The sequence below is a fragment of the Trichosurus vulpecula genome, chromosome 1 (assembly GCF_011100635.1).
Source record: "Trichosurus vulpecula isolate mTriVul1 chromosome 1, mTriVul1.pri, whole genome shotgun sequence".
Taxonomy (NCBI): Eukaryota; Metazoa; Chordata; class Mammalia; order Diprotodontia; family Phalangeridae; genus Trichosurus; species Trichosurus vulpecula.
The window spans coordinates 64,186,760-64,199,185 of NC_050573.1; the positions used below are offsets into that span (position 1 = coordinate 64,186,760).

The window sequence follows — 12,426 nt, forward strand, 5'->3', positions numbered from 1 at the left end:
AGAAAGAAGAAGAAGAAGAAGAAGAAGAAGAAGAAGAAGAAGAACAAGAAGAAGAACAAGAAGAAGAACAAGAAGAAGAACAAGAAGAACAAGAACAAGAAGAACAAGAAAAAGAACAAGAACAAGAAGAACAAGAAGAACAACAAGAAGAAGAACAAGAACAAGAAAGAAGAAGAAGAAGAAGAAGAAGAACAAGAAGAACAAGAACAAGAACAAAAACAAGAACAAGAAGAACAAGAACAAGAACAAGAAGAACAAGAACAAGAGCAAGAAAAACAAAGAAAGAGAACAACAATAACATATAGCACTTTAAGGTTTATGAAGTAAACAAAATCCCCACAAAATCCTTTGCTTTGAAGATTACTTTAATTGCTTTTAGTTCTGTGTTCTAAGGCAAAGAAGAGTAAGCCTGAACTCTTTTCTTTGTGACAAGCTTTCAAAAGCCAGAAGACAGTTATTATGTTCTTCATTGTTCTTCTTCAGTCTACACATTCTGTTTCTTCTTTTCATCTGTGGGTGGTGGGAGCAATATTCTAACCACTGCCTCCATGCAAGTTAGTCTAGTTTTTCCTCGAAAGGTATACAAAGCATCCTCACAACTTGGTTGTTTCAGGACATTACAGACTCAAGCTACTGACATTGCTTTCTGGTCCCCTGAATACACAAAAGTCACGACAAGCTCTAGGTGCTCATTACGTTTTGGTTGGTGGACAACTAGGGGCAACTCAGGCCAGGGAGTTCAGCTTAGATGAATCAACTTGGAGTGTCCTCCATGCCTATTCTTGTTGAAAATCTTTCAAATGCTATGACTAATTAAATCTCCTTTTCTTAATTGTTGATTGTCCTACATGTATCTCATTTTGCTTTATTATCAAATATCTGTTAGCAGGGCACTGTCCTGAGTCAGGTCCAGTTATAAACATATTGTATGGCTTGATTTCCAGCTTTCTCATCATTCTTATGGTCCTTCTCTGGATGCACTCAAATGTGATAATCTCTTTCCTCCTACTACTAATTTTTGTGAATATAAATGATAGCACTAGAAGGAACTCAGTAAGCATTGCTATGGATTAAAGAGTCCTTGGAAAGGAAGTTGTGACTTTAGTGGCACAGGTGGTATAGTAGGTGAGGCTATGCTTGGATCCCAGAACTTGGAATCAGGAAGAATTCAGTTTGAATCCTGCTTCAGATACTCTCTAGCTGTATGACCCAGGGGAAGTCATTTATTCTCTTCTGTTCTTCAGTTTCCTTATCTGTAACATGGGATAATAATAGCACCTACCTCACAGGGTTGTTGTGGGGATCAAATTAATTAACATATGTAAGTCACTTTTTAAACCTTAAAGTGTTATATAAATGTTGTTATTGTTGCTCTCTTCTTCCTTCTTGTTCTTGTCTCCTTTCTTCTTTTTTTTCTGGAGGGGGAAAGGCATGGCAATTGGGGTTAAGTGACTTGCCCAAGGTCACACAGCTAGTAAGTGTGTCAAGTGTCTGAGGCCACATTTGAACTCAGGTCCTCCTGACTCCGGGGCCAGTGCTCTACTCACTGCACCACCTAACTGCCCCCTGTCCCCTTTCTTCTTATGCTCCTTGTTTGTCTTGTTCTTCCCCTTCTCCTCCTCCATCTCTTCCCCTTCTTCCCCCTCCTCCTCCTCCTCCTTCTTCTTCTTGTTCTTCTTGTTCTTGTTCTTGTTCTTCTTCTTCCTCTTCTTCTTCTCCCCCCCCCCTCTGTTAAGACCTATAGGGAATAAAAGAGCTGGTCTCAGAGCCAGTAAGACCAATACACAAACCCTCCTCTTGATACTTACTGGGTATGTAATCCTAGGAACACCATTCAATCTTTCAGCCCTTTAGGCAATCCTCTAAAATTTTAAGTTTCAGAGAAGGTCCTGACCTGCTTTGGTAGAGGAACCTCTCTCGTCTAGGAAAGTTTTTTGTTCTTTTTTGTTTAATCATTTTTCAGTTGTCTGACTCTTCCTGATCCCTTTTGGGGTTTTCCTGGCCAAGATACTGGGAGTGGTTTGCTATTTTCTTTTTCAACTCATTTTACATATGAGGAAACTGAGGCAAATAGGGTTAAGTGATTTGCCCAGAGTCACACAACTAATAAGTATCTGAGGCTAAATTTGAACTCAGGAAGAGGAGTCTTCCTTGGCCATAGATGAAGCCAGTCAAAAATCAACACATATTTATTAAGCACTGGCTATGTCCCAAGCACTGTGCTAAGTGCTGGAATTACAGAGAAAGGGAAAGATACTTCCTGTCCTCAAGAAGCTCACAGTCTACTGGGGAAGACAATATGCAAACAACTAATTACAAACAAGATATATATAAATATATATATATATATATGTGTGTGTGTGTGTGTGTGTGTGTGCGTGTGTGGTGTGGTGTGTGTATGTATATAGGGCAAGTTGGAGATAATCAGCATATATATATATACATATATATATATGTATGTATGTATGTATGTATGTATGTATGTATGTATATAGGGCAAGTTGGAGATAATCAGCAGAGGGAAAGTGCTAGCATTGATGGGGATCTGGAATGGCTTCTTGCAGAAAATTTTATTTTAGCCAAGACTTGAAGGAAGTCAGGAAGCAGAGATGAGGAGGCAGAGAAAGTGAGGCATGAGAAATAGTCACTGAAGATACTTAACATCTGGAAATGGTGTGTCTTGTGGGAGAAACAGCAAGGAGACCAGTGTCTTTGTAACATAGGGCATGTGTGTAGGTGGAAGGGATGAGAGAAAAATAAGATATAAGAAGACTAGAAAGATAGGAAGAAAGTTAGGAAAGGTTTTGAATGCCAAACAGAGAATATTATATTTGGTTGTGGAGATGATAGGAGCTTATTGATTGGTGGGATGGGGCGGGGGTACACGTCATAGTCATGTCTTTGCTTTAGGAAGAGCAATATAACAGTTGAGTGAAGGACGGACTGGAGTGAAGAGAAATTGGTAGGTAGACCAACCAGCAAGCTATTTCAGTAGTTCGGGTATGAGGTGATTAGGGCCTTCATCAGGGTGGTGGCAGTGTCAGAGGAGAGAAGGGGGATGTGAATGAGAGATTTTATGAAGGGAAAATTCACAAAATTTGGCAACAGTTTGGATATTGGGGTGGATGAGAGTAAGTAGAAAGTGATTCCTAAGTTGGGATCTTGGGGACCTTGGAAGATGATGGTACTCTTGACAATAATAAGTAATATTAGAGATGAAGAGGGTTTGGGAGGAAAGATAACTAGTTTAATTTTGAACGTGTTGACTTTATAGGACATCCAGTTTAGTTGTCTAATATGTAGTTGTGTTGGTAACCAAAAATGGGCTCCTTAGCACTTAGTCAACAAGTGTCGTTGAATAGTTTGGCTTTTTCCCCTGAACTAACTGAATGCTGTCTGTATGTTGGATTGGAGTAAGCTTGTCGGCCCCTTCACCTTGCTTCACTTGATTAAGCAGATCGAAAGAACCTGTGCTTTCCCGGTCAACCCCTTCACCTTGCTTAAGCAGATAGAAAGAACCTGTGCTTCCCCGGCATGCCGGCTACACCCCTGCAGAAGCTGCTAGCCGGATGGTTAAAAACAGCTTCCGTTGGAGCCAGAGGCTGCTACAGCTACAGCCGAAGCTGAAGCAGGAGATGCCGGTAGCAGAGCTGACCTACGTGTGGATTGAAGAGTGCTGAACAAGGACTTGAGGCCAGTGGGTAATCTTTTTACCATAGAGGGGAAGCATGTATATGATTTTGCTTTATACCATCATGCTTCTCTGTGGCCTCCTGGTTACTCTTGTGAGGCGTACTTATTGGGCCTGGAAGCTTTTGATCAATATATCAGAATGGGGATGCTGGTTTGTGGGTTTGTTACTGTGGAGTTAAAATACATGCTTTGATTCTTCTGCCTCCTATCTAGAGAATTCCTTATATCTTGCAGTTCTGAACCTTTCAGACATATATATGATTCTTTTTGAAATTATAAATTCTGCCCTCATAATACAGTAGTTGAAGATATGAGACTGGAGGTTGACAGAGAAGTCATTGCTGGTACATTTGAGAGTCATTGGCATAGAGATGGAATCCATGGGAGTTGATGTGACAACCAAGTGAGACAGTGTAATGGGGAAAGAGAAGAGGGGCCAGCACAGAGCTCTGTGGGATACCCACGGTTGGCAGGGATGTCCAGCAAAGAAAACTGAAAGGGTGTGGTTAGAGGAGCAGGAGGAAATGTAAGAGAGGGTAATGTCACAAAATCTTAGAAGATATTATCAAGGATAAGAGGGAGACTGAGAAAGTCAGAGGCTGCACAGAGGTCAAGAAGTACGAGAATTGAGGAAGAAACACATTAGATTTGGTGTTTAAGAGACTGTTAGCTACTTTAGAGAGAGCAGTTTCAGTTGAATGATTTAGTCAGAAGAGAAACTATAGACTTAAGAAGAGATTGAGAGGAAATGAAATGGTTTTAGAGATTGTAGACAGCCTTCTCAATCCACAAAAGAGAGAAATGATATGGGATGATAGGTAGCAGGAATGCATGAATCAAGTGAGGTTTTTGGAGGATTGGAAAGACATGCATCTGATTGTAGGCATTAGGAAAGCATCCAGTAGACAGAGAGAGATAGATGATAAGTGAGAGTGGGAATGATAGAGGGGTCATCTGCTGGAGAAGACAGGCTAGAATGGGATTGTTTGAGGATGTAGAGGGGTTTGCCCTGGAAAGGACTACCTCATCATGTGAGACAGAGGCAAAGGAGGAGATAGTGGCAGGAGGCAGTTGAGTGATGTGAAGCAAGGAGGAGGGGAGCAGAGGGAGCTCATGGAGAATCACCTCAAAGGCAGAAACAAAGGTCCATGATCATGTCTACAGTTGGATCAACTAATGGGACATTGCAGACAGTTTTCATTTTCGTCATTATTATTTCATTTTTCTTATCTTGTCTGATCAAGTTCAGATAGAAGTAGCCATGGGAAAAGCCACCCTCCTTCTAGTATTATTTTATACTGAAGATTTTTAAGACTATTGTGCAGGTGGATGAAATAACTGCTTTTTGTAATAGAATAAAAATTATGAGGACATAAATTCATTTTCTGTAGGATCACTTAAAGCATTTTTGGGAAAACTCCAATAGTAGAAAGGATGATAGGTACCACTCTTCTAGGTTTCTACATTTTGAAATCTTTTTATTCCATATAACTTTGAATTTGTTAATATTTAGAACATCAATGACTAATAAAAATTGTTATTATATATTTGCAGATCAATGTTATGTCTAGATGGTTGTAGAAAATGGTTCTGATTGTGATAGTTATCTAGTTACAATAATGTTTATTTATTGAATTATATAAAACCCCTGAGATCCAATAGATACCAAGGCATCCAATTCAGCATCGTCTCACCTTTGCACGTAGAACTCCCCATGCCTAGAATAAACCCTGACTCTTCAAATCCCTCTCTTTCTTCAAAGCACTGGTCAGGGGCTTCCTTCCACTCTTTGTCTTTCCTGATCCTCTCTGTTGACAGTACTTTTTCCCTTTTGAAATTAACTTTGTGTTACTTTGTATATAATCAATCAGTCAATAAACATTGATTAAGCTCCTACTATGTGCCAAGCAGTGTGCTAAGTTCCGGGGATACAAAAAGAGACAAAAATAGTCTCTGTAAATTAAGGAATTTATAATCTAATGGGGAAGACAACATTCAAACAATCATGTACAGACAAGCTGTATAATGGACAAATAGAAAATAATCAACAAAGGGAAGGCAATGAAATTAAGACTGACAGGGAAAGGCTTCCTGTGGAAGGTAGGATTTTAGGTGGGACTTGAAGCAAGTCAGGGAAGCCAGGAGGTGGAGAGGAGAGAGAGCATTCCATGTATGAGTGAAAGTCCCCAGAGCAGGGAGATGTAGTGCCTTATTTGACAAACAGCAAGAGGGACAGTTTATATTTATTTATACGTGTACATGCTCCATTCCTGATGCCAACCAAATCTCCCAGTAGAGTGTAAGCTTGTTGAAGGTTTTTGTCTTTTTGTTGCTAGCACATTGTACTGTGACACAATAAATTCTTATTAAATTGTACTGCCTTTGATCACGCAGCAAATAATTCCCTGAGGATCTGAATACAGATCTTCCCAATTCCAAGTCCAGCCCTCTGTTTATTCTATCATGTCATTGATGATCTGACCCTTTGAGACTTAGGCCTCTTTTAGTATCAAGTAATAGACAAGTGGTAATTAATTATTTGGCAAATGGAGAAGGAGATGGAGAAGCCAAATGAAGACTCAGAAAACTGCAATCTTCTTAACCACTTTAGGCAACTGGATTCCCTTCTAAAGCTTAAAATTTGGGAAAGGGAAGCAGTATTACGCACTAGAAAGTCCACTGGAATGAAAACCCAGGTTACAGTCCCAAATATGTTATGAATACACCATGGGACCTTGATTGACTCACTTCATGGGCTTTAGCTTCCCCAGGTATTGTGTGAAAAAAGTTGAAAATTTGGCCTTTAAAGTCTTTTTCAGCTCTGATATTTTGTGTTATAGCCTCCCTTTTAGTTCTGATGTTCCAACAGTTGTATTCTAGGTCTTTTCTTCTCTTTCTTGTTTTTTTAGTCTTTTCTACCTCTATGATTAAATGTTCTATGTTCTGCCCTTATATTCTATATTGTAAGGTTCCTCCTGACTTTTACATTCTGTCTTCTCAGCTTCTTTTAAACTCTGACATCCTATATTCTAGGTTTTAAGGTCCCTTCCAACTCTATATAGGATACCTATATACATATACATATATATATGTATATGTATATACACACACATATGTATATACATATATATATATATATATATGGAATATCTGGTTAATATAACAAAATTTTAAGATTTTTTAAACTTGAAAAGGTATTAAGACTTTTAGGATACCCTGTACTTTGAGAGCTTTCCAAGTTCCAACAGTTTATGTTTCTATGTGCTCTAACATTTAGCTCTGGTGTTCTATGCTCTATGCCAGAAGAGGCAGCTCAGTGGCACAGAAGATAGAATTATGGGCTTGGAATCAAGAAGTTTTACTAGCTGTGTGACCCTGGATATTATTTAACTTCAGGTTGCCTCAGTTTCCACACTAAGGTCTTTAATATTAAAGTCATGTATCCATTTAGAAAACTGTGCAGTGAGGTATTAGGCTAAGCCTACACACTGCCAAGATACTTTCTAGTTTACCCAGAATTTTAAAAACATCACATAGGGAATTTTTTTAAGTAATTTATGTTTTCCAGTATATAAAGCCTAGATTATTGAGTTCTATTCTTTCTGATTCTCTTATGTATAAGTAGTTATACTGATCTCCCTCTGTTTTTTAAGCAATACTAGATAGTTTTGATAAATTCTGCTTGGAAATGTTATTTCTCCTTCATCCCTCTTTTCACCACTACTCTTGTCATTCCAGATCTTTTATACTTCCATAGGAACATTATTATCTTGTCAAGTTCCATAAAATATCACTGTGATAATTTATTTGGTGTAATGTTAAAAGTGTGAATTAACTTTGGTAGTATTATCATTTATATTATATTGGTATACTTTAGCCATGAGCACTCTATGTCCCTCCAGCTATTTAAGTTGCTTGGTAAGTTGCTAATATCTTTAAGAAATACTTATATAAATCTTGTATTTACTATGGCAGATTGATCCCAAATCCTGTGGGCAATTTGTCATTTAGAATGGGAGTTAGCTTTTTTGTTATTATATTTTGAGTTTTATTGTTATCATAATATAAAAATCCAATTGATTTTGAGGGTTTATTTTGTAGCCTCCAACTTTGCTAAAGCTTTTAAAATCGTCTCAGTCAGTATCTGTGGTGATTACCTTGTATTTTCCAAGTAAATATCATCAGCAAATAGCAATATTTTTATTTCTTGTACAACTCTCTGTATGCCTTTAATTTCTTTCATTGTCATTGTTATTGCTAGCATTTCCAAAAAGCTATTAATAATAGTGGCAAGAAAGGGTATATTTACATTACTTTACTCCCATACTTACATACACATACTTTGGTTTTAGATTAATACTTTTATGACATTATGTGCCTATATTTTGGAGGTGATTTTGCCACTTTGCCAAGACTTTTCTTACATCCATTGATATGATCACATAGATTTGGGTATTTGGGTTTTTATTATGATTAATTATGCTGATTGTTTTCCTTTCTTTTCTGGTATAAATCAAACCTGATTACAATGAATGATTTCTTGGATGAGTCACTTTAACCTCTTTGATAGGATTATGCTTAAACTTTTTTGAATGACTACTCATTAGTAATGTTGGTCTGTATAATTGTAATATGCTGTATTCATCTCTGACTTAAGTGTTAAGTTTATATTTGCCTCCTAAAATAAATCTAGTAGAGTGTTTTCTCTCTCAGTTTTTGAGAAATAATTTGCTTAGTATGGATACTAATTGTTCTTTGAAAGTTTGATAGAATTACCCTCCCTGAGCCTGTTCCTGCAGCTGCTGCTGCCTCTTCCTCAGTCATCCTCATGCACCACAGGTTCCATCCAAGATGTTGTAGTAACAATCTTGCTAGCAGCTGCTGTGGGAGTGTAAGATCTACCAACAACCAGCACCCAGAAAGCTGCCAACACAGGTTCTTTTGATCTGCTTTACTAAGGAAAGTAGTATTAAGGGGTTAACAATCTTATTTCAAACCAAAATACAAATATCATTCACTTAGTTCAGGGGAAAAAACCAGCACCCTGAACTTCAGAGCAAATACAAACAAATTACAAATGTCAACAGACAGACCTTGTCTGATTCAAATTGCAACACGTGGTTATCAGAAAAGAATCAACATCTGAGCTGTAAAGCTGGTGGGGGGGCACAGTCGCAACTTACCTCTCCTTCCATGAGTGTGCCCCCAAAAGTCAAACACCAAGCTGCCCTCAATTGTATCCTGTTCAGAGCCCTGAGGGCTCTGACCTCACCCAGGCTGGGTGTGGAATAGTTCCCCATCCCCAGTATATCATATACAAATGACTCCCAATTGTCTCTGTGCTGAGAAATAACCAAGACGAAAAGATTCCACTTTATCTGCCCCATTCAAACAAAGGCCAGAATCATTAAAGGCACTTAAGAGAAGAAAAGCAAAAAGTCCCACCTAAATTACTATTACAAGTGTCTAACCAAGTGGTCCCCCGGGAAGCCAGTCACATCTGGACCTGGTACACAGCCTCAGGTCCTCAACTGAATGCACAATTAGAAGGTTGGCTTTCACAAGTAGAGTCTACAAAAAGACCTGCTAGAGCCATTATTGACACCGCCCCCCCCCCCCCATGTAGGATATACTGACTGTAGGTCTTGTGCTACTCATGCTTACAAACAAGTAGATCAGTCTGTTTCTCAAAGAATATTCATCCTTGGGCATTCCCATCATGTTCCTCTATCTCGATGTGCTCTTTCCATTGCGGATACATACATACACATACACACACACATATATGTACATGTATATGTATATGAATATATATGTATATATTATATATAATTATAATATATAATCATATAAATGTAAAAGAAGTAAATTATTAATTATTTGAATAAGCAATACACACACACACACACACACACACACACACACACACACACATATATATATATATATATATATATATATATATATATATATATATATATATATATATATATATATATATACACACACACACTTCTTATGACCTTCATATTGATCAAAAGATTTATCAAGAGCTATGGAAGGCAGGAATGCTTGAGGGCATGTCTCTGAAGACAGATGAAGATGAATACAGTATTGAAACACATTTGCCTTATACTGCTAAAGCCATGGAATACATGGATGTATGGAATAAGGATGGAAAAAAGATGAGTTTACCATTATTCCTGTATTGGTTGGAGCTCTGAGTGAGTCAAAAGAACAAGAATTTTGAAAACTCTTCAGTAAATATCTAGCAGTTCCTAGTATTCTCTTTGTAGTTTCTTCTGATTTCTGCCATTAAGGCCAAAGGTTCATTTACAGTTACTATGACTAATCCCAGTGGGAGATTTATAGATTCATTGAACACCTAGATAAAATGGGCATGAGTACTATATAACAACTAGACTCCATATCTTTTAGCAGTTACTTGAAGAATGTGTGGAAGACATCCCATTGAGGTGTTACTAAATGCTATCACAGTGCTCCAGAAGAATGGAATGAATATGAGCTTTTCATTTTTAAATTATGCCCAATCAAGCCAGTGTAGGAACTGGCAAGACAGTTCTGTGAGTTATGCAGCTGGAAGACTTACAGTCCACCAAAGCTCTGAATGTTCAGGGATACCACCTGCACATACTCATTCTTTAAATGGGGTCCCAGCCCAGCCCTTAGAAAGATACAGTTCTTGCCTCTGGGGATACTTAAATCTCAATAGAACTTTCTTCTCTTCTTTTCTAGTAGGTGTAGACCTTTCTTAATTTCAACTCATTATAAAATGCTTTCTTGTTTAGGACAATGGAAGGAAGGAAGACTGGCATCAAAATATTTTATGATTTAAAAAAAGTGATGATGGATATAAAGTAATGGCAGCATATGGTCATTCAAATACAACTCATAAAGCATTTTCCACTTTCTAAATGTGCAGACCTGTGCACATATATTCAGCTTTTAGAATAGTTTTGCAAACTGTAAACAAACAAAAAAGGGCAGAAGCTCTTTAATAATGAAAATCACATTTATAAATGATCTGTATTACAATATAATAAATCTCCGGTGTAGTCAACTACTACCTGTGTTGTACAACAGATACTTTCTGTTTCAGTTTCTAATAAAGGGCTACACAACTCAAAAAAAGAAAGTTTGATAGAATTCTTCCATAAATCCATCAAGACTGGAATTTTATTCTTTTAGAGTTCCTTTACAATCACTTCTACTCTCTTTTCTGAGATTAGGCTATTTAAGATCTCTATTTGGTCTTCTATATATTTGGGTATTTTATATTTTTGAAAATATTTTTTCTATTTGTTTTGTATTCTTGGATTTGGTAATATTTAACAGTGTATGTTAGGTGTTCTGGCTGTTTTTTTTCCTTCTGGCTTTATGGTGGATTTGCCTTATTTATTTGCATTTTGTTGATTTCATTTTTCATCCTCATCTTTTTAAATAAGATTGTTAAAAGTTTATCAATTGTATTAGTCTTTTCAAAGAACCTGATTTTAGTTTTATTTATCATTTCTATAAATTTTTGATTTCTAGTTTATTTCTCTTCTAGTCTTAAATATATACTCTTTGGGGTTTTTTAAAGTTTATTCACTTCTTTTTCTTGGCTTTCTAAGTTTTAAATGTATATTCAATTTATTATTCCTTTTGTCTGTTTTGTTAATATATCTTTGTAGCTATATCCTAGAAAATTGGCAATGTTGTTGCATTATTATAATTTTTCTTTAATATTATTGATTATTTCCATGATTTGTTCATTGAGCCACATTAGTTCAGATTTTATTGTTAAGTCTCCACTTGTGTCTTTGTCTTTTCCTCGAGAGCCCTGAATTTGTTCTATTTTATTGTGTTATGTTCTATAGTGGAGGTATTTACTACTTCTACTTTTCAAAATTTGTTTACAATATCTCTGTGCCCAAACATACAATTAATTTTTTAAAAGTTCCATGTAGTGCTGAAATGCCATAAATTTTCAACTCTAGTTTCCCCAGTAACTTGTGCAGTTCTATATATTATCTTTATCTTTTAACTTCTTGTAAGACTTATCCAAAATGGAGAGAGGGACACTGAAATCTCCAGCCAGTGTTGTGTTACTGTCTATGTCTTCTTCTAGTCCAGTTTGTAAGTCCCATATGAATTTAGATACTAAGATATTTAATTTAATATTGATACTGGTTTGCTTCTATAGTTTCTTTCAACATAATGTAATTTCCCTTTGTATCTCTTTATGTTGTACATGTTTGCTTTATCTTTGTCTGATGACCTGATTTCAGCTTCTATTTTTTATTAGTTTGCTGCATAGTAAATTTTCTCCAGCCCCTCATTTTTCTACATTGTATGTCTTTGTATTTTAAATGTGTTTCTTGTAAGCATATGTGTAATGTTGAAAAATCATGGGGTTTTGTTTTCTTATCTAATCTGTCACTTTTTTTTCATTTTATTAGATTGTTTAAGCCATTCATATTTAAACCTGTAAGAGATAAATTTACATTTTCCTCTATTTATTTTACTAATATTTTTCCTCAATTGGGATTTTCACCTTATTCCTTTGTAAAAATAAGACAGTATTTTCAGTTGTATTAACCTGATCCATTTTAATGCAACACATTTTTCCACCAGATCTCTTACCCTCACTCCCCAATTTTTATGTCTTTATCTGGTTTTAGAGTTTGAATATTACTTTCTTCTTTCTTGCTTTTATCTATTTATTTAATT

At 36.4% G+C, this 12,426-nt stretch overlaps 1 pseudogene; it reads left to right on the forward strand.

Moving 5' to 3' along the window:
• Positions 1–4,003: 4,003 nt before the first annotated feature.
• Positions 4,004–10,469, forward strand: LOC118828609 (annotated as a pseudogene).
• Positions 10,470–12,426: the final 1,957 nt, after the last annotated feature.